Source organism: Hyperoodon ampullatus, assembly GCF_949752795.1.
Source record: "Hyperoodon ampullatus genome assembly, chromosome: X".
Classification (NCBI taxonomy): Eukaryota; Metazoa; Chordata; class Mammalia; order Artiodactyla; family Ziphiidae; genus Hyperoodon; species Hyperoodon ampullatus.
Window position 1 is genome coordinate 77355366 of NC_136913.1, and position 19384 is coordinate 77374749.

A 19384-nucleotide genomic window follows, 5' to 3' on the forward strand; every position below is an offset into this window, starting at 1 on the left:
TAATCCTTACTTGAATTTTGGAGAAAAATCTGTCTCTAGTATCATTCAGGTTGTTGGTGGAATTGTTTCCTGTGGCTGTAGAACCGAAGTCCTCATTTGGTTGCTGGCTGTTGGCTAGAGGAAGACTCTCAGTTCCTAGGCACTACTCTCAGGTTCCTGTATGTGGCCCCTCCACCTTCAAAGACAGCAATGATGTGTTGAATCTTCATGCTTTCCAACTCTCTGGCTTTTCTTTCTGCTACCAGCTAGAGAAAACGTTTTCCTTTTAAAGGGCTCATGTGATTAGATTAGGTCTTTAGATTAACTCAAAGTCAATAATTAGTAAACTTAGTTGCATCTGCAAATATCTTTTGCCATTTAAAATAATGTAATAATGAGCATGTTATCACATTCACAGTCCAGGAGATTTGAGTGGAGGTTCTTAGGAAGTCATTTTGGAATTCTGCTTACCACAACCATCTACATTAGTTCTGGATGACTGCCATTAGAAAAGATTTACTTGTTGCGTAGCTAATTGTAATCACTTCTTCATTTGTCAAGTAATATACACTGTCAAAAATGAAACACTGTTTGGCACACATTCTAAGAGTTTTTTAATATCCAGAGTGTGGTGAATAATTTTCAAAGCTCTTTTTCTCTGACAACCAAACTGTACACATATCACATCCAAATACTATCTCTGCTCTAATTTTAGCTTCTTAACTCCTTTATTGCTTTATACACTGTGCTATGATATTTAAAATGAGTTACTGATAATCTATTTTAGTGGAAAATCTGTTTAAAAGGAAGTAAAAATACAGATGTATATATTTTTTGTAAAACTATCATCAGTAGTATGATAAAAATTATGTATAAATATTTTGATTTTTTTAAATTTAATTTATTTTTATTTTTTTATACAGCAGGTTCTTATTAGTTATCTATTATATATATATATATATATATATATATTAGTGTATATATGTCAAGCCCAATCTCCCAATTCATCCCACCACCACCAACGCCCTGCCACTTTACCCCCTTGGTGTCCATACATTTGTTCTCTACATCTGTGTCTCTATTTCGGCCCTGCAAACTGTTCCATCTGTACCATTTTTCTAGGTTCCCCATATATGGGTTAATATACTATACTTGTTTTTCTCTTTCTGACTTACTTCACTCTGTATGACAGTCTCTAGATCCATCCACGTCTCTACAAATGACCCAATTTCATTCCTTTTTATGGCTGAGTTATATTCCGTCATATATATATATATATATATATCACATCTTCTTTATCCATTTGTCTGTTGATGGGCATTTAGGTTGCCTCCATGACCTGGCTATTGTAAATAGTGCTGCAATGAATACTAGGGTGCATGTGTCTTTTTGAATTATGGTTTTCTCTGGGTATATGCCCAGTAGTGGGATTTTTGGGTCATATACTAATTCTATTTTTAGTTTTCTAAGGAACCTCCATACTGTTCTCCATAGTGGCTGTATCAATTTACATTCCCACCAAAAGTGCAAGAGGGTTCCCTTTTCTCCACACCCTCTCCAGCATTTGTTGTTTGTAGATTTCCTAATGATGCCCATTCTAACTGGTGTGAGGTGATACCTCATTGTAGTTTTGATTTGTATTTCTCTAACAGTTAGTGATGTTGAGCAGCTTTTCATGTGCTTCTTGGCCATCTGCATGTCTTCTTTGGAGTAATGTCTATTTAAGTCTCTGCCCATTTTTTGATTGCTTTTTTGTTTTTTTAATATTGAACTTCGTGAGCTGTTTATATATTTTGGAGATTAATCCTTTGTCCTTTGCAAATATTTTCTCCCATTATGAAGGTTGTCTTTTCATCTTGTTTGTAGCTTCCTTTGCTTTGCAAAAGCTTTTAAGTTTCATTAGGTCCCATTTGTTTATTTTTGTTTTTATTTCAATTACTCTAGGAGGTGGATCAAAAAAGATCTTGCTGAGATTTATGTCAAAGAGTGTTCTTCCTATGTTTTCCTCTAAGAGTTTTATAGTGTCTGGTCTTACAGTTAGGTCTCTAATCCGTTTTGAGTTTATTTTTGTGTATGGTGTTAGGGAGTGTTCTAATTTCATTCTTTTATATATAGCTGTCCACTTTTCCCAGCACCACTTATTGAAGAGACAGTCTTTTCTCCATTGTGTATTCTTGCCTCCTTTCTCATAGATTAGTTGACCATTGGTGAATATTTTAATTTTAATGTATTTAGTTCATAAGAATGTTAGTATGTGTGTGAAATGTACTTTTGTGTTTTTTGAGTTGCAAAAATCAATGTAAAATCTTTCCAATATAAATTATTTCTTGAAGATGTCAGTCATAAAATTGGAAGATACATTGTTATTTCTACAGTATCCATTGACTGTTGTGCCTGGCCTTCCCAACCCCATCAAAATGAAAGACATACAATTAGCTCTGGGTTAACCAAAGAAAATTTTATGACCTACAGAATTTACAGTGGTGAAAAATAATAATAGTGAAAGTACTATGAATTTGTACTTTTTATACAAACTGAAAGTACTATGAATCACCAAGAAAATGTCCCCATGTATATTTGGGACAAATTTTTGCTAAAAACTATTCATTGTTTATATGGAATTCAAATTTAACTGTGTCCTGTATTTTAGCTGGCAACCTTAAATGAAAAGACTCAGCAAAAATATGTTAGCAGCATCACATATTATCTTTCCTCCTTAATTTTATTCTACTCCAAACATATACCTTGAAACCTGCAAAGTTTTATAATGGTGCAAATAGGTGAGTTCATGAGAATATCAATCATTGTAATTGCAGTTTTAATTTCCTGCAAAACAGAAAAAAATACTGAATGTCAAAAGTAATTGTGAAGTACTGAATTTAAAGAGAATGGTCTCCTTTATGTTCAGTAAACAGTGCAACCTAAAACACCTACAAACTATAATGAGAACATTTGATTCAATCAATTTACAGTATTTGGTTATTTTATATTTAAAAAATATATTTAGTAAAATGCTGAACTTTTCCTGCAAAACTCACATTACTCATTATAGCCCCAAACTATACTGTGGATAATCTTAATCCCTCTACACATTTATTATCCTTTCAACCAGCTTGAAATATCTTGAGGATGGAGATAGATTAAACATCCTTGTATTTCTCCATACTCAACCTTCAAATGTCAGGGTCAGTCTATAGAGTCTGGCTACAGAGCCTGAGCTATTAACCACTGCTATATTATATCTCATATAACAATGGTGGACAACAATTTCAAGCCAATTTTATCTTACTATTACATGTATCTCTGTTCTTAAGTTAGCTGAACCAGTTTGGGGATGACTGGTTGTGCCATTGTATCTATTTAAAGCAGTGTATGGTAGAACATGAACCATTGCCTACTAGGATATTATGCTTAACTTTAAATATTTTTAAGGGCCTTTGTGATTCTTTTTAATGGTACTTTGAATAGTTTTGCTTTGCTGTTTATTGTTTGTTTACTACGTCATTTCTGAAAAAGTAATATTTTGGAGAACTTAGACACAGTCATGTGAATCTGAAGCTGAAGAGCTATACTAGTTTGATACTAATTATAGCTTTAGCTTGAACAATGATACTGACACATTTTTCTTCCTGTTTGAATTAAATAAATAATTTGAATAGTTTAGTTCTTTGTATAATTTTTCAAAAGACCATTTCACAAGAAAAAATATTTAAATTTAGTGGGTAAGTATGTATTCCCTTTGACAGCATTTCCAATAGGGTTTTATGGCATAAAAAGTAATTACATAAAACTATTGACAAATTATTGAATAGGAAGTACAGTGTATTTCCCAAAAGGAATAATTTCTTTGAGTCCTATTTTACTCTACAGAATTCCTTGTGAGATCTATGTTTCACAAAACTAAATTTTGTTGTATGGCTTTAACATACCATGATAAATATCTTTATCAACCAGATTCTTAAAACAGTAAATGTTTTGCTATCTCTTAGTCTATTACTCAGCATTTCTAATGATTATTCTGAAGAAGTATAAAAGCCCCCAAAACTTCCTAACTCAAATAAGAAATATAAATATACATTCTTAGTATATATTTTTGTAAGTTTTGTTTTAAATATTTCAGACTGGTCGTATATACTCACTTTCTTCATTTCTTGTCCTCAAATTATCTCTTAAACCCACTCCAATCCAACTTTTAATCCAACCACTTCACTGAAATTGCTCTTGTCAAGAATGCCAATCATCTTAACATTGCTAATTCCAATGGCTCAATCCTCATCCTACCAAATTATTAGCAGCATTTAACACAATTGTTATACTTTCCTTATTTGGTTTCCAAGACACAGCTCACTCTTCATGTTCCTCTTACCCAGTTGTTGCTCCTCAGAATTCCATGCTGATTTTTGTATTCTTCAGTGCCATAGTGCTCAGTCTGTGGACTCCTTTCCTTCTTTGTATGCATTAATATCCTCAGCAATGTTATCTAGCATCATGCATTTATATAACGTCTGTATACTGACAAAGCCCAAATTTTTATATTTATATTCAGTGCTGACTTATTTTGTAGACGCTTTTACACTCAAATATTGTTTATTTTCACTTCTTTTTTGCATGAATAGAAGCTTCATGAGGGCAAGGTTCTCTGTTTTGTTTTCTAATGCATCCAAACTCTTGATTAGAAGAAGATCTGGAATAGAGTAGTTATTGATAAATAGTGGAAGAATGAATGAATGAACAATTGTATGTACATACGTATCTGTATACATACACATATATGAGGGAAAGAGAGAGAGAGAAAGAAACATCCCACAATTATTTGATTAGAACACCTAATTTCTTTGTCATGTATACAATTTTCTCTTGAGTGTGATGTCATCAAGATGATGACATAGGTAGTTCCCAACTTCAATCCCTCTCACAAGAACCCCAATTAGCAACCATCCATAGACAAGACAGCATTGTGAAAATCCCAGAACTCAGGAATGAGACTGAAGCACCCCCTGGACCACAAAGACTGAGAAAGACCACATTATAAAGGTAAGAGGAGTGGCTATACTCTGACCACAGTACCCCTGCCCCAGGCTGGCACAGCACTGCACCAAGAGGGAACCACTCATCCTACGGTTTCTCCAGTGGGAAAGAAACCCAGGGTGGAAATCCAGCTCCATTAGAGTTAAAGGTCATTTCCCAGGAAGCCCACTCATGTCTCACCACACAGGGATCATAGGAGGAATCTGGGGACTCAACCACTGGGAGTCAAATTGAGATGGAGAACGGGGGTGGAGCTTACAGCAATCAGAGCACAGATCTTGACAGACAACATTTCTGCTTGCAATGTCACCCCAACAGAGATGCCAGGAAGCAGTTCTGCCATCTGCAGAGTCAAGTCTGTGGTCCCAACTGGCCAGGTAACCTGGTTGACAGTTCGGCCTGAGATTTGGGTCCCAAGTGAAATAGCTGTACTAAGCATGGAGTCCCTTTTATGGCCCAGCCTAGGGAGGAAAGCAAAATTGCAGCCTCACTCAACTGCTGAATATAGTCTCCAGTTCTGCTCGAAAACGAAGCTAAGCCAGGGAACCTGGGCAGCTATAGAGCCCATCCTACAGTCCTTCCTGGGCAGGGTGCTAAACCAGTAATGCTACCCAACTATTAAGTATAGCCTTTGGACATGCATAATCAGGAAACTGAAACAGTGATACGGGGGAGCCTCAGAGCCCACCTATGGTGCTACCCAGCCATGGAACCCAGCCCACAGCCCAGCCTGACTTCAGAGCACAGTCTGTAGTCCCACCCAATACTAGGATACAACTGGAAGCCACTTCTGACAAGACAGCCTGCCCAGTGAATTTTCATATCAGTGGAGTAAAGCCAGTGGCCAATCTGATCATGAAGACTAGCTTGCAATCTTTCCCAACTTTGGGGTACAGCCTGTAGCACCACCCAATAGCAGAACACAGCCTAAAGCCCTATCTGATGTGAAGCTCTGCCTGTGGCCCCTTCTGAATATAGAATCTAGCTAGTGGCACCATCTGTTCATGGTGCATAGATTGAGCCTCATAGAACCATGAACAACTGTGAAGCACAACCTATATCACTGCCCAATCCTAGACTGTGCAAGTGGCACCACTGTGCCAGGAAAAAAAATCCTGTGATATCGCCTGACCAGAGGTGATTGCAGAACCAAGCTAGTGACCCCACCTGGCCATTAGCATAACCAGCAACCCCACACAATCAGGGAACTCACTCAGTGACCCCAATTGAATCTGGAACCCAACCTGCAGGATCACTCAATGTGGAGCACAGCCAATGGCACTGTCACTGACCTTAGAGCCCATGCAATGATCTCATGCAATGAAAGACCATAATAGAAAGACTTGCCTGTCTTTGGACACTACTAGCAGATTCATCAAGTACCCCAAGCTGTGATGACAGGTAAAGGTCTTTCCTTGCCAAAGTAAACCTGTCAAGTTTGGAAGAGAAGACTGCTTTCTCAAATGCCCATATACCAATGCAAAAAATTAAGGATCATGAAAAATTAGGTACACATGAAACCACCAGAGAAAACTAATAACTTTCCAATAACTGAATCTAAAGAAATTGAGGTCTATGAATTTTTGGCAAATAATTCAAAATAATCCTCTTAAAGTAGTTTAGTGAACTATAAGAACACACATACAGCTAAACAAAATTAGAAAAACAATGTATTAAAAATGAGAAATTCAACAAAGAAATAAAAATCATCCAAGAAAATCACAAAGAAACAAATAGAAATCCTAGAGTGTAAGTATATGGTAACTTAATTGGATAATTCAAAAGAGAGAATCAATAACAGATTTGACCAAGCAGAAGGCAGAATTTGTGAACTACAAAATCAGTCATTTGAAATTATTCAGTCTGAGAAGCAAAAAGAAAAAAAAGAAAAAAAAAGAATGGAAAGAGTGAAGAAAGCTTATGGGAATGATGAAATACCATCAAAAGAAACAAAATATGTATTATAGGAATCCGAGAAGGAGAAGAGAAAGAAAGGGGAAAAAAATCTTTTAAAGCAATAATGGCTGAAATTTCCCAAACTTAAGGAGAGAAATATACATCAAGATTCATGAGGTCCATTTTAGGGTTGAACCCAAAAATGGCTACACCAAGACACAAAGTTAAATTGTCATATATAAAAGACAAAGAGAGATTTTTGAAAGCAGCAAGAGAAAAATGACTCATTACATACAAAGGAGCTCCCATTAGACTATAAGGGGGTTTCTCAACAGAACATTACAGGCTAGGAGAGAATGGGATGACAATATTCAAAATAGTGGGGAAAAAAGACTATCAACCAAGAATATTATACCCAGCAAGGCTGTCCTTCAGAAATGAAGGAGAGAGAAAAACTTTCCCAAACAAACAAAAGCTGGAGAGTTCATTACCACTAGAACTGCTTCCTAAGAAATGCTAACAGGCATTTCAAGCTGAAATAAAAGGATGTCAGGGTTTCCCTGGTGGCACAATGGTTGAGAGTCTGCCTGCCGATGTAGGGGACGTGGGTTCATGCCCCGGTCTGGGAGGATACCACATGCCATGGAGTGGCTGGGCCCGTGAGCCATGGCTGCTGAGACTGCGCATCCAGAGCCTGTGCTCTGCAACAGGAAAGGCCACAACAGTGAGAGGCCCGTGTACCACAAAAAAAAAAAAAAAAAAAAAAAAAAAAAAAGGATGGCAATCACATTCTTATAAACATCTGAACATGTAAAACTCACTGGTAATTGCTCATATATAGTCAAAATCATATTCAATAAAATTGTAATGTTGGTGTGTAATTCACTTATAGCCCTAGCTTAAGAGTTAAAAATAAACTTATTAAAAATAATCCTAATTACAACAACTTTTTATTTGGTGTACATTTTTTAAAATATGTAAATACAACTCAATAGCAAAAAACAAACAAACAAATGAAACCCATACAATCTGATTAAAACATGGGCAGATCTGAATAGATATTTTTCCAAAAAAGATCTACAGATGGCCAATAGATACATGAAAAGATGCTCTACATCGTTAATCATCAGAGTAATATAAATGAAACCCACAATGAGATATTACCTTACACCCATTAGAATAGCTATTACTAAAAGTCTAGAAATAATAAAGGTTGGTGAGGAAGTGGAGAAACGGGAACACTTGTGGACTGTTGGTGGGAATATAAATTGATGAATCCACTGTAGATGTTCCTCAAAAAATTAAAAATAGAACTACCATATGATCCAGCAATTCCACTTCTGATTATTTATCTGAAGAAAATAAAAACTCTAGCTCAAAAAGATAGATGTACCTCTATGTTTGTTGCAGCATTATTTACAATAGCCAAGGTATGAAACAAGTGTCCATCAATAGATGAATGGATAAAGAAGTGTGGAATATTATTCAGCCATAAAATAAGAAAGAAATCTTACCATTTGTGATAACATGGATGGACCTTGAGGGTGTTATGCTAAGTGAAATAAGTCAGACAGAGTACCAATACTATATGATCTCTCTTATATGTGATATATAAAAAAATAATAAAACACAGAACAAAAACAAGCTCATAGATACAGAGGACAGATTGATGGTTGATAGAGGCAGGGGAATTTAGAGGTGGGAGAAATGAGTGAAAGATCAAAGTTTAAAAATATATATACTTAGAATTATTTAGTGACAAATTTAACAAAATGTGTGCAATATCTGTGTATGGAAAGTACAAACTATTGCTGAGAAAAATTAAATAAGATCTAAATAAATAGAGAGATATATAGTGTTCATGAATTGAAAGACACAGTATTGAGAAAGAACAAAATTTTATGTATGTACTGTCTAACCAGTGGGGATTTTACCAATTTTGTTTTTCTCTTTACTTCCTCAGCCTGGAGGGAGAACCTGGTAATGGTCATTGCTACAGGTAAAGAGAAGCCCAGAAGTCCTGTAGTTTAGTCTTGAGGAGAAAAATTGGGATCTTGTGGTAGTGATGGGATGGCAGCATCTCGACCACAAGCACTAAAATCTCTGAGGGAATAAAATTTTTCTAACTGGAAGAGATGCAGTTCCAAGAGAGTAATGTAAATATCCATTGTTTGGCTCTGAACACAACTGTCATTGCAGAAATTATCTGGCAGAGAAGGAAAAATAAAGCCCCACTTTTCAAGCTACAGGACTAAAAAGGGAAGCCACTTCTTTTTTTTAATTAATTTATTTTATTTTTGGCTGTGTTGGGTCCTCGTTGCTGTATGCAGGCTCTTCTCTGGTTGTGGCAAGCGGGGGTTACTCTTCATTGCAATGCACAGGCTTCTCATTATGGTGGCTTCTCTTGTTGTGGAGCATGGGCTCTAAACGAGCAGGCTTCACTACTTGTGGCTTGGGGTCTCTAAAGGACAGGCTCAGTAGTTGTGGCACATGGGCATTGTTGCTCCACAGCTTGTGGGATCTTCCTGGACCAGGGCTCAAACCCGTGTCCCCTCCATTGGCAGGCGGGTTCTTAACCACTGTGCCACAAGGGAAGCCCAGGAAAGCCACACCTGAGAAAACTCCAAAGTAGTGGGGAGATCATGGAGAGGGCAGAGCTCAGGAAAACAACCCTATAAACTTGTTTATGAACCTTTCACAATCCCAAGCTGTCCTTGCATGGATTTGATCTGAAACATTATGCAAAAAGAGTTTGAGAACTGAGCTAAGAAATAGGCCACAGCCCAGATGTGCCACTAGGTGGAGCACATGGAGGACAGATCTGAAAAGCACTGCAGTGTCTCTGAAAACAAAACTGACATTAAAACCACACCAATGGAAAGTTAGTTTGAACTTTCTGCATGAATCCAACTAGGCCAGTTGCCTGCTAAAATAAAAATATTATATTCTCTATAAGATTTAAGGCAATATTCAAAACTTCCAGAATACAATAAAAATACTTGGCATACAAATAATCAAAAAAAACTATCTCAACTTATAGGAAAAAGACAATTGACAGATGCCAATGTCAGTATGACATAGATGTTGGAATTACTTAAATTCTTTATTAGATATTATAAAAATCTTTCAACAAGTAAGGATGAACACTTGTGAAATGAATGGAAAGAGAGAATTAATCAGCAAAGAAATAAAAGATATAAAGAAGAACCAAAGAGAAATTTTCAAACTGAAAAATACAATTACAAAAAACAAACTCACCCTGGATAGGCAAAATGCCAGAATAGAGGTGATAAAGGAAAGAATTAGTGAACTTAAAGATAGATAAATAAAAATTACTCAATTTGAATAACAAGAAATGATCAAAAAAATAAATAACCAGAGCCTCAGAGACCTGTGGGACAATAATAAAGGGCACGATTTGTGTCATTGGAGACTCAGAAGGAGAGGAGAAAGAGGTGAGTGCAGAAAAATGTCTGAAGAAATAATGGTTGAAAACTTCTCAAATTTGGCAAATGTTATAAACCTACAGATTCAAGAAGCTCAGTGAACCCCAACAGGATGAACTCAAACATCATAAAACAACTGCTGAAAACTAAAAACAGAGGAAAAATGGTTGAAATCTCTCAGAAAAAAAGCCAGGCATTATTTAGAAGGGAATAATGATCCAAGTGACTGTGAATTTCTCATCAAAAACCATGGAGGCCAGAATGAAGTAGACCATCTTGTAACTAGAATTTATAAAACTCTCATACAACTCAATGATAAGAAGACAATCCAATAAAATTAGAAGGAAACAGAAGAGATTTGAATATATGCTTCCAGAAAAGCAAAAATCACAGGAAAATATGCTTGACATGAAAAGATGTTGTTAATACAAATTAAAACTACAATGAGATACTGCAACATACCATTTGTAATAGCTAGTATTAAAAAAAAGACTGACAATATCAAGTGTTAGCAATGATGAGGAGGAACTTGAATTCTCATACATTGCTTTTGGAATTGTAAAATGGTACAACCACTTTGGAAAACAGATTTACAGTTTTTTAAAAAGTTAACCATACACTTAGTTCTTAGTATTACTGTAATATAGCAACTTAAATCTACTTTCTAAGACAAGGGTTGGTAAAATATGGTTTATGAGCCAAATCTGGCCCATAGCTGATTTTAGTATGGCCCATGAGCTAAAAAATAGTTGCTAAATTTTTAAAGAGTTATTAAAAAAGCAATGAAGAATATGCTTATAGACTATATGTAACCTGCAGGGCCTATTGTATTTACTATGTGGTCCTTTATAGAAAATATTTGGCAACCTTGTTGAAAGTCAGTGGCTTTCAAACGTTTGGAATCATAATAAACAGTAATACATTATATGTCTATCCCAATACCTCCATCTGTCTTTCTATTTATATACATATAAAAAAATTACATTAATTTCTGTTGGATACACTTTTTTAAAAGATGTAAACTGTCACATCAATAACCTAAAAGATGTGGGGGAGAGACAAAAGTATAAAGTTTTTGTATGCTATCTAAAATAAGTTGTTATTAGCTTAAAATAAGATTAAATAATTATTAGATATTTTATATACACCTCATTGTAAACACAAAGGAAAAACCTGTAGTAGATACACAAAAGATTATGATAAAGGATTCAAAGCATATGGTCACAAAGAGTCATCAAATCAAAAAGTCAGCAGGAAAGAAAGCAAGATCAATGAATCTACAATACAGTCAGAAAAAAAATAGCAAAATGTCAATAGTAAGTGCTTACTTATCAATAATTACTTTATGTGCAAATTGATAGGATTATCCTATCAAAAGATGAGGCATGTCTGAATAGACAAAAAAAAATATCCAAGATATGCTGCTTATAAGTCACTTTAGCTCTAAAGAAAGACATAGACTGAGAGTGAAAGGATGGAAGAATATATTTCAAGCAAATGGTAACCCAAAGGAAGCAAGAGTAGCTATCCTTCATTCAGAAAAAAATACAGTTTAAGCCAAAAATGGTAACAAAAGATACATAAGGTCATTAAACACTAATAAAGAGGTCAATTCATCAACAATTTATAACAATCTTAAATATATACACATCCAACATCTATCTAAACATATATTTGAAGCTAGTAATAGGCAACAAGACATTAATACTTGAGGGCTTTAATATCCCAAACTCAAGAGTAAATATATCCAAATGGAGAATCAATAATGAAATGAGGAATTTGAACAACACTGTAGACCAAATAGACCATAGAGCTGTATACAGTATATTCCAGTAGCATCACAGTACATATTCTTCCTAATCCCACATGAAAAATTTTCTAGGATATATTATAATTTAGGCCCTGAAACAAGACTCAACAAATCAAGAATATGCAAATTATGTCAAATGTTGTTTTTCAGAACATAAATTTATAAAACTAGAAATCAATAACAGGAGGAAATCTGGACACATCACAAATACATGAAAATTAAATGTCACACTCCTGAAAAACTGATGGATCAAAGAAGAAATCAATGGGAAAAAATACCTTGAAGCAAACAAAAATGGAAACACAATATAACAAAATTTATGGGATGCAGCAAAAGCAGTTCTAAGAGGAAAGTTTTTAGTGATAAATTCATATTTAAGTAAAAAGAGAGTTCTTAATTAAACAACCCAGCTTTACATATGAAGAAAGTTGGAAAAGAAGAACAAACTAATCCCAAAGCTAACAGAAAGAGGGAAATAATAAAGCTTAGAACAGAAATACATGAAATAGAGAATAAGAAAACAATGGAAAAATTAACAAAGCTAAGAGCTTTTTTTTTTTTCTTTTTTAAGGTAAAGTGAAAAACTTTAGTGAGACTAACAACAAAAGGAGAGAGACAACCCAAAGAAATAAACTTGTACAGGAAAGAGGAGACATTACAACTGAATCACAGAAAGAAAAATCATTGTAGGAGACTACTATGAACAATTATACACCAACAAGAAATTTATATATTCCCAGAAAAATACAATCTATCAAGACCAAATCATGAAGAAATAGAAAACCAGAACAGACCAATTACAAGTAAGGAGATTGAATAAGTAATCTAAAGTCTCCCAACAAGAAAAGTCCAGGAACCAATAGTTTCACTGGTAAATTCTACCAAACATTTACAGAAGAATTAACATCAATCCTTCTCAAACTCTTCCAAAAAATAAAAGAGGGAGGAACATCTCCAAACTCATTTTGTGAGACTAACATTACCATGATACCAAAGCCAGGTAAGGACGCTATAAGAAAAGAAAACTACCAGCCAAGATTCTTGATGAATATAGATGCAAAAATTCTCAATAAATTACTGGAAAATACAAAAATCAGTTTTGTTTCTGTAAACTAAAAAAGAATCTGAAAAAATAATATTTAAATCTCACTCACAATAGCATCAAAAACACTTGAATATTTAGGAATAAGTTTAACCAAGGAGGTGAAAGATTTGTATACTGAAAACTAAGACCTTAACAAAAGAAACTGATGAAAATAAGTAAATTAACAGGTATCTTATGTTCATGGATTGGAATAATTAATATTGTTAAAATGCCCATACTAACCAAAGCCATGCACAGATTCAATGAAATCCCTATCAAAATACCAAGGGCATTTTTTACAAAAGTACAGAAAACAATCCTAAAATTTCTATGGAATCATAAAAGAACTGAAGAGCCAAAACAATCCTAAGAATGAATATAAAAGATGGAGTCATCATACTTTCAGATTTCAAAGTATATTACAAAGTTATAGTAATCAAAATAGTATGGTACTTGCATAAAAAGAGGCATGTAGGGCTTCCCTGGTGGCACAGTGGTTGAGAGTCTGCCTGCCGATGCAGGGGACATGGGTTCGTGCCCCAGTCCAGGAGGATCCCACATGCCACAGAGCAGCTAGGCTCGCAAGCCATGGCTATTGAGCCTGCGCATCTGGAGCCTGTGCTCCACAATGGGAGAGGCCACAACAGTGAGAGGTCTGTGAACCCCCCCCAAAACAAACAAATAAACAAAAAACAGACATGTAGACCAGTGAAACAGAATTGAAAGCCCAGAAATAAAACCATGCATATATGGTCAGAAAGGGAACCCAGAATACTCAAAGGGGAAAATATATTTTCTTCAATAAATGGTACTGCAACTACTGTATATTTACATGCAGAATAATCAAATGGGATCCATATCTTACACCATTCACAAAAATTAACTCAAAATATGTTAAAGACTTAAATGAAGACCTAAAACCATAAAACTCCTAGAAGAAAACAGAGAGAAAAAAACACCTTGAGATGGATCTTGGCATTCATTCTATGGATAAGACACACAAGCAACAAAAGAAAAAATGAACAAGTAGTTCTACATCAAACTAAAAAGCTTTTGCATAGAAAAACAAATTATCAAGAAAATGAAAAGGCAACCTATCGAATGGGAGAAAAAATTTGCTAATCATGTATCAGACAAAGGTTAATATGTAAAATAGATAAGGAAATCATATAATTCAATAGCAAAAAACCAAATAATCTGAATAAAATATGGGCAAAGAACCTGAATACGCATGTTTCCAAATAAGATAGTCGAGTGGTCAAAAGGTACATTAAAAGGTTCTGAACATAGCTAATCATCAAGGAAATTAATATGAGATATCACCTCACACCTGTTAGAATGGCTACTATAAATAGACTAGAAATAATAAGTGAGGTGAGGATTTGGAGTTAAGAAAACCCTGTACACTGTTGGTGGGAATGCAAATTGGTACAGCCACTATGCAAAACAGTGTGGAAATTCTTTAAAACATTAAAAATAGAAGTACCTTATGATCCAGCAATTCCACTTCTGGGTATATATCTGAAGGAAATGAAATCGCTATCTCAGAGAGATATCTGCACTCCAATGTTCATTGTGGCATTATTCACAATAATCAATACATGGAAACAACGTGTCTATTGCTGTACTGATGGATGAATAGACACAACACACCCACACACACAGACACCACTGGAATACTATTCAGCTATTAAAGAAAAAGGAAATACTGCCACTTGTGGCAATTGGATGAACCTTGATGTCATTATGCTTAGTAAAATAAGTCAGATAGAGAAATATAAATACTGTAGGATATCATTCTTATGCGGAGTATAAAAAATCTAACTCATAGAATCAGAGAGCAGATTGGTGGTTGCCAGGGTGGGAGACAGGGATGGTGGGAGAAATGTGCAAAGCTGGTCAAAGGGTAGAAATTTCCAGTTATAAGATGAATAAGTTTGGAGGATGTAACGTACACCATGGTGACTATAGTTTACTATACAATATTGTATATTCAAAAGCTGCTAAGTGCGATCTTAAAACTTCTCACCAACATAACAAAAATAATAGTAATATTAATAATAATAATTGTAACTATGTGAGGTGATGGATGTCTTAACTAACCTTACTGTGGTAAACATTTCACAATATGTATATATATATTACTTTGTACATGTACATCATTACTTTGTACATGTTAAACTTACACAATGTTATATGTCAATTATATCATAATATAGTTAGTCAAAAAACAATTTACTCTTTCAACAATATCTTGTTCTTTTCAATGTTTGGATATCCTCCAAAAGAATATGAAATTATAGATTTTTTTAAGTATAAAAGACCCTCTGCATTTGAAAAATATATGAATCAGTTATGCAAAATTCTGATAAAGTTAACAGCACAAGTTTCAAATGTATTTTTTTAAAGGTACATTTAATTGTACAAAAGATTCACTCAAATTTTGAAGAAGAGATAATCTTATCTTAACGATTGCTCTGATAACATTCTTTTCATACTAGAAACAGAGATTTTAGGAGCTGAATGAGAAAAAGAAACCAATGTAAGAGCCTTCTGGTGGTCTATGTAAAAAGGAAGAGAAGAAGTAAAGAAGAGAAAGAAGCTTCTTATAGCTGGTGCCTTTCAGAATTTAAGTAGAGTCCTGTTTTTGAACACTGAATTTGACTCCCTGTTGTCAGCCTTAAAAATACATACAGAATACAAATAGCACTGCATTCTTTAAAGTGCAGAGGGTGAAGGGCTCTTGTTAGTTGGAGTTCTTCCAGAAGACAATTCTATCTCAAACAGAGTTTGGTTCTTATGAGAGGTTAACTTCTCAGCATGAATATGACACTACAGAGCTAATCATCATCTTTCCTCTCTCCTGAAGGAGCTTTCATCCACAGCTGAACTTTTTTGCTTTTTCTTTCAAACTACATTCAGTTGTAGTCCCTGCAGGAAAGACAGATCCCTGTTGATTGTCCCTAGCTCAAGAAAAAGAGTTTAATCTTTATTTATAACATTTGTTAAGTACCCATAGGAAGCAGCGGGGTCAAGGTTTTAGCTAAGACCTGAGGCCTATCCAAGGTATATAGAAATAAGGCAAACTTTGCATCCTTGAGAAACTTATATTCTAAAGTATGGATCCAATGCTCTTTGAAATTGCAACTATTGGGAATTAAAATCTCAGAGAAACAGCATCTGAGAAATGAATTCATGGCATTGCATTAAATTGGTCTACTGAATAGAATCCTAGTACCATACGTACTTACATGGAAGCATACTAAGCCCAGGTTGTAGCAATTCTGAGTTTGTATTCTTCCAGTCTTGCAAAGGAGTGGTTCTCAGCCTTGACTACACATTGGTATCATCTGGGGAGCTTTAAAAATTTTTAATAGACTTTAGTTTCACAAATCAAAATCTCTGGGACTCAGGTATAAGTGTTTTTTTCTTTAAACTCACCAAATGTGCATCCAAGTTCGAGAACCAGTATTATAAATAATAACTGCCTCATAGATTGGAACCACATTATACAGTTTAGACAATATACAACAGGAGAATCAGTCACATTGGTAGTCAAATAATTATAATCATAACAATTTATTGAACAGTAATTATTTCGTGACCTCTTTGGTTGCTTTATGAATGAGTTTATAATTGATCACCTGAGAGATTCATAAAACTCAGCCATAACAACAAATTAGATCCAGTCACCAAATTCAAAATTTGTGAAGGAACCTTACTAACCTTCTTAAAGCAAGAGTAATACCTCTTTCTCTAGGCATGCTAAAAAGTACTAGGGTGAGAAGAGTGCTTTCATTTCTATTCTCAGATACTTTAAGTGATCTTTCATCCATCAATAGACCATCTGTATCTGAATCTCCAGGCATGTTTATTAAACATAAAGATTCTTTAGACCTACTGAATTAGAATCACTGGGATAGGCCAAAAATCTCTATTTTTCATAGTCTGCCAGATAATTCTAATTTACACTAAAATGATAGGTTTTTTTTAATTCACAACAATAACAAAACAAGTAAATAGGGGAAATTCAAAATCCCTAAAGTCTGCTCTAATAAAAATCACACAAAATCAGTCATTTTAGGAGGTCCAAAACAAATTTTAAAGGACTAACTCCAAAAGGAATAATGCCACTTGAGCTGGCCTTTTTCCTAGAAATTTACGTGGAAAAATAAGTAACAAAGGTACAATATTTAAAGTAACTTCATTGTGAATTTTCATTTCTCTCAGTAAGAATAGAGTTGGACATAAATGCCAATTTTAATGGAACTAATAATGACTTCAAGATACAGTTTTCTTTGAAAATTTTTGTCATTGGAATCATTGGAAGAAGTAAATTATGCAAATTTCAGTAGGGTTGAAAGCACTTTACATCTGTTCCTGCCAAATAAGTACAAATCCAATAGGATTGCATGACATTTTTAAAAAGCATATTTCAAAGAAAATAAACTTTTCTTTGAAGAAAACCTTGAATGTTTTATAAAAATATTGCATGTTCACTGTAGTATTTGAAATGCCAAAAAATAGTATAAGAAAAATAACAATCATCAGAAATCTCAGAAAAGATAAGCTATTTATCTATCAGAGTTTATATAAATAAGATAATTGATGTATTGTAACTTATTTTTCTTTACTCAGTGATATCGTTTGTACATTTTTTCAGGAAATGGACCTATATATTATAATTTTAATAACTGTAATGACAATTGATGTACTAGAATTATTTTGATCCAAACCCATCAAGGGGAATTTAGGTGATCTTTCAAGTTTCCTCTATTAAAAATTGTCTTAAGATGAATCTTTATGTGGACATATTTTCAAACCTATAAAATTGTCCTTTTAGTGTAAACTCCTAAAAGTCAGTTTTCTATATATCAAAAGTAATCAACATTTTACATATTGATTTATATTACTAACAAACCCCAGAAAAATTGTACCATAACATCTGAGATTGTCTTTTATTTTACACCTTTAACAAGCCTGGGTTTTCTCAAATTTCTTAAAGTTTTTCTTTTCATATTTTAAAGGATTATCCCACCATTGTTTTAATTTTATTTTATGGATATTAGTGAAATGATAAATACTTTTCTGTTTATTTGCCTTCATGAAAGGAAGTCCAAGTTTTTGATTTAATACATAATATTGATAACTATCCCTGCCACCAATAGACACTTAGTTCACGATCTCATTGAGTAAGTGCCAAGGTGAGTGGGAAAGGAGACTAACCGACATTGAAGATATGTCATCTTGTTTACCTGATTAAAGATCATGTTCCATTGGAGAAATTCCTGAAGGGGGCGGTTATGTGGCCCATGTATATGTTCATCCTATGTACCTATTCTGAGGGATCTGTCAACATATCTCACTTGCGTGCTATTGCTCTTTCAATCCTATGCTTTTCATTTTTTGACCAAACAGCCAAATTATTAACTGCTACCTGGGAGTCATTGCAGATCCATACCTGAGGTAATCTCTCCCTCCAAGCAAAATATAAAGCTATATTCTGCCCACTGGAAGAATATCCCTGCAACATTGTCTTTCAAAGCCACATGTTAATGGGACTGTAATTCAATGCCATCTATGGTGCTGGTCTGCCAGGCAAATCTATCTGTAAACTAGGACTTCAGCTTTCTGCCCCATCATTAATTGGTTAAAAGGAAACCTTCTGGGCTTCCCTGGTGGTGCAGTGGTTGAGATACGGCCTGCCTATGCAGGGGACACGGGTTCGTGCCCCAGTCTGGGAAGATCCCACATGCCGTGGAGCGGCTGGACCCATGAGCCATGGCCGCTGAGCCTGCACGTCCGGAGCCTGTGCTCCACAACAGGAGAGGCCACAACAGTGAGAGGCCCGTGTACTCCAAAAAACAAAAAAAGGAAACCTTCTATGACCCCATCATTTGTATGAGTTTTGGGTGAGAAAGCAAAGCAGCAAGAACAGTAGTCTGAGCCTTATACTCAGTTATTTTACTTGTGCCTTCTGGACTTGCACAGGCCAGTTCTTGTATATACCATATCCATTTTATAAAGTTACGCTACTGTGCGTATCCAACTGTATGATTTTTAAATCAGACAACACAAAGTTCAGGATGGTCAAAGAGTCACTTTCTGTCTAATTTATTTCCTGTCAAGAAGATTATATCT